We start from the raw sequence: 5,077 nt of genomic DNA, 5'->3' as shown, positions 1-5,077 counted from the left end.
TTCCATACCTCTGATTGTTTAGATGCGATTTTTTATATAAGTATGTAACTCCTCTATCGATGTATGCAGATGTATTCAAAAGCAGTAATCTGTCAAAGTAAAATTTGCAGATGTTCATGAAAGGTATGAAGCCTTCGGCATAGCCGAAGACAGCGCTGCTCTTACTTGTTTTAAAGGAATTTGGCTACCACTAAAAATTATGCGCGGCAACACTGGTAATAACTCGACCTCAGCACCACATGGCAGCTCTTTTTTGCAATTGGACTTCCTTTACCATTTCCAATACATGATTTGAATATTCCCCAAATCGGATCATAAAATAGATTTTAACTCAAATCCAGGGCTAACTGGCGGATTAAATTGTGAAACTATCCAGAGACCCACGCAAACACACACACAAAACTTTGTTAAAGTCCCTCCAGCCATTTAAGATTTCACTCACAAATATACTTACAGAAGAATTATATACATATTCAAAGATAAATAAAAGTCAGTACGTTTGTACTTCGTCACGCCCTCTTTTCAAAGAGCCCATTTTGCGCCAATACCAAGTTCCATCACGCTACCATGAACACTTCCTGAGATATGCAGTATGAATATTCGGTTTGTATGGGAGGTGCCACGCCCCCTTTTCCGATAGCTCCAAATTTTCTCTAAGAGTATGCGATGGATTATATATCTCCATACCAAGTTCCAGAACTCTCCCATGAACATTTCCAGATATATAGAGTATGAAAAATTCGGTTCAAGGCTCATAATAATAATAATGGGAGATGCCACGTCCCTTTTTCCAATAGCCCTAATTTTTCTTCATGGCCATGTGATTGATTTCATTTATCTCCATACCAAGTTCCAGTACTCTACGACGAACACTTCCAGAGATATGCAGTATGAAAAATTTAGATGTGATATCTGTGGCCGTGGTATTCCAGCCAACACAGTCTCTAACGTTAAAAATATATTTTGATTTTAATTAGAATTCTAATGTAGTTCTCGAATCGAAAATCAGGTTAGAGAACTATGTTAGAATTCGATTAGAGAATGGTTTAAAAAGTCTAGACATTAGAAACCAACTAGAATTCAACGTTAGAAAACGATTACATATCTAACCTCTTTCACGATATTGAGAACTAACTCCCCTCTTTGTAGAGAGCAGTATGATTCTCGACAGTTTCTCTAATCGCATTCTAACGTTCTACCTTAGACAAACACATTACAAATCGAATCGTTTTCTAATCGTTCTCTAACCTAAATGTTTGTGGGGATTATCGATTGAGGGGTTGAGACTGAAAAAAAAATTGTTCACTTGATTTTAAGGACCTCCCCAATGTACAAATGTACATCCTTACTTACTAATATTATAAATCTGAAAGTGCGTGAGTTTGTTTATTACTCTTTCACGCTTTAAATATTCAACCAATCATCATGAAATTTTGTACACTGGTGTCATTTAGCCCAACTTTGAATATAGGATAGATTTAATCTCGATTAGACGAGGGGGCATGGCACATCCCATACAAACTGCATATCTCAGGAAGAAGCTTAAAAAATTTGTAGCTTGAAAATATTTTTAAAAGGGTTGCCACCTGTGTGAAAAGTCAAATTTAAATCAATTATTCGCAAGCTATCTGAAAAATTAAAATATGGGTGTCAAACGAAAGATTGTTAAGAAACCTTCAGATTGAACATTTAAAATATTATTGAGGTGTTTTATAAGGGTTGCTACCCGTTTTAAAATTAAATTCAATTAATCTAAATGAATTACTACAATATGGGTATCAAGCAAAATGTTTTTGAAAAGGGTTTTAGTTCTAAACTACATTTAGGAGGGTTGCCACCTGTTTGAAAAATCAAACGCTACTTGAATTAAGGGAATTAAGTAATTGTAATATGTAATATGGGTATCAGACGATCCCACTGACTCAGCCAGTTACCTACGCACTGTGCTTAGTTTGCCTTGTGAATTATTGTTGCTTTTTTCTAACTTTTTCATTTATTAAGCCAACACAATCAAGCGCAGCTATTCAGCTGCAACTCACACTTGATCATGTGGTTGTTGGTTTTTGAACATACTAAAAATAGAATTATTAACAAAAACCAACAAAACCAAGAACCACATGAGCTGTTTCCACGGCTCGGCACCAAAAAAAAGGGTTCCGTACATCATGCGGACTGCGCCCCTCGTGTCGGTTGGGCGGGAATGGAGGGTAAAAACCGTTGGGATTAATTAATTAAAAACTTTTTTAAATCTAATGGAAGATAGTCAAGCTATTAATAGAAAAGTGCATCAAGTACAAAAATAACGCTTTTTTTGTATAAAAAAATGGAGGGTTCAGGAACTATACGGGACCTATTTTCATGTTGTACTCGACCATACCTACAACCTACACTATGTTTTGTTTCGGGTGTTTTTCATGACTTTTTTGTAGCACCGTGTTATTATTATGGTCGCAAAGAATTTCCAAATTTGTTTACACCGGCAATGAAGTATCTCTGCGAACCACTTTCCTTNTGTTGTACTCGACCATACCTACAACCTACACTATGTTTTGTTTCGGGTGTTTTTCATGACTTTTTTGTAGCACCGTGTTATTATTATGGTCGCAAAGAATTTCCAAATTTGTTTACACCGGCAATGAAGTATCTCTGCGAACCACTTTCCTTAGTGAACTCAAAAAGAGTGTTTAGTGCATCGGGTAGCATTTATGTTGAAAATAGAAATGGGTTGTTGACCGGTAATAAGGAAATGCTTCTTTTCATAATGAAAAATATATACATTTTTAAGTCTAATTACTAATTAGATACTATTAAATTTGATTATAAAAATAAATAAATAAAAATTTGAACTACATTTTTAAATAGAAACTTCTATAACTGAAATCCGGAAATCCGGCCGGATAGTCGGATAACAGAAAAAAGGTCGAATAAGCCGGATTCCGGATATCTATCGGATATCCTGCACATCCCTAATTTAAATTTACCTTCCTCTTTGCTTTATGTTTAGTAGGGATGTGCCGGGTATCCGGTAGATATCCGGAATCCGGCTTATCCCGCCGTTTTTCTGTTATCCGACTATCCGGCCGGATACTAGCTAAAATCTGGACGCATTTCCGGATTTCGATCATAAAATATGCTATTTAAAAATCTAGTTCAGAAATTTATTTATTTTTTTGTGTTTTCATAATCCAATTTAATGTATGATACCATTAGTAAGTAAAGTAACAATTTTAACATTTTTAATTATGAAAAGAAGCATTTCCGAATTATCGGGTCAAAAACTATTTATATTTTCAACATAAATGCTACCCGATACACTAAACTCACTTTCTGGGTTCACTGAGGAAGGTGGTGCGCAGAGACACTTGATTGCCAGTATAAACATATTTCGAAATTCTTTTCGATTATGCTTCCCTTCCCTTCCCTGAAAGGACCTTCTCGTCTGGGTATAAGTAGCTGAAAATATTTCTCCATTTCTAAATCGCTCTCTTTTCTTGTACGGTCGCTACCATGTGTACTCATCGTTTGCCTATCAACATCACTACAAAAACTGGAACCAGCATCAGAGCCGTTGGCGATTTCCTCGTGGCGTGCACCTTCATGTTGTCACACCAAAGGGAGGGATCTACAGTTTTACGCCGGCTCCGTTCGGTGATTGTATTTTTATGAAAAGCTGGCAGAAATACACTCGGAGGTTTGCCGCTGCCTGCCGGGGGGCGACCGCTGTTAATAAAGAACCTATTTCCTATCCCCCTTATTCTAGAACCCGAATTTTCGTAATTCGTAATTCGTAGCTATGCTACGAAAAACGAAAAATCCACATGCTACAACCCTTGCGGAAACATGTGCAGCATTGCCAGCTATCAGTTGTAAAATTGGTTAATTTTACAATATTTTGAGGAAAATTATGGGTTCTGATGCATTTGCAATTATAGCAGCAGAGTGAGAGGGCGCTATGGCAATGGATTCACAAAGGTATGCGGAGCTGTCGGGCATAGTCACCATGGGCGCATCTATGTCAGCTTCTGGTTGAATTGTTGAACCAAAAGCCAGAACTCCTCCTATGCCTGAAGCTCTGGTTCTCAATCCAGTTAATGCAATAACAGCTTCTTCCAAGCCATTGAAAATATGCACTTTGTTAGCTCCACCACCTGTTGCACTTGCTTCTGCCTTCGGCCGCGTTTAGGAAATATAACCCTTACTAAGTAGAATTCTCCTTTCTGTGTTGCGGGGAAGAGGGGCTTCCGCATGTCAAAAGTATACAACATTTCTTGTGCATATCACTGCGGCTACGCCGTCCACAGTATTTTTGCGCAGAACCCACGTCGAAATTTGCAAAAAAGTACTTAGTGCAAGCCAGTAGCGTAGCCAGGATTTGGTGAAGGGGGGATTAAAAAAAAATTTGCATCGATAACTTAAAGTTGTGATACACAATGGCTAGAGGCGTCGCACTATAGGCAAAACACGAGTTTTTTTTCAAAATCGTAGATCTTCGCTTAGAAAAGAGATAATGGTATGAAAAAAAACTCTAATGGAAGTTACTAACAATTTGTACTAATTTACTTCGTTTTTAAAAATGCTTGTCAGCGAATTCAGCGTACATGCATAATTGGTTAGGTTTGTATATGTATGTATGCAGATATGTAAATGCCGGTTTGCTATTCGCGCGACAAGCTTTTTTAAAAACGAAGTAAATTAGTACAAATTGTTAGTAATTTTCATTAGAGTTTGAATAACTCCTTTCACTAAATGGTTTTTAGTAATTTTAACGAGACCTTAACTTATTTTATTTTATTCATTTTAGTGCAGTTTTGACAAAATTTTCTTGCTAAAAAATCTTTTGTTACACTACTTTATTTTATTCCTTTGATTGTACATGTTAAATAAAAGCTTGTTTTTTAAAAATATTTTTTTTACATTATTTTATTATTATTTACTATGGAAAATATTTCTACGATTAATATCTACGTCAACATGAGAAAAAGCACGTTCGAAAGCATATTGAGAACCTTTTTCCTCTGCCTTGAAAGGGTTAAAAAGCGCTTCATATATGACAGACTCTGCATTAAAGGGTTAAATG

General features: G+C 36.3%; 1 protein-coding gene across 1 annotated transcript in view; it reads right to left on the bottom strand.

Moving 5' to 3' along the window:
• Nucleotides 1-5,077, bottom strand: part of Tdrd3 (Tudor domain containing 3) — an 85,122-nt gene that overhangs the window by 58,458 nt on the left and 21,587 nt on the right. The window lies entirely within an intron of this gene.

This window comes from Rhagoletis zephyria, unplaced genomic scaffold, assembly GCF_001687245.7.
Source record: "Rhagoletis zephyria isolate East Lansing unplaced genomic scaffold, Rhagoletis_zephyria_1.1 Rzeph_scaffold_00384, whole genome shotgun sequence".
In the NCBI taxonomy this organism is placed as follows: Eukaryota; Metazoa; Arthropoda; class Insecta; order Diptera; family Tephritidae; genus Rhagoletis; species Rhagoletis zephyria.
This window is presented reverse-complemented; position numbering and strand designations above follow the sequence as displayed.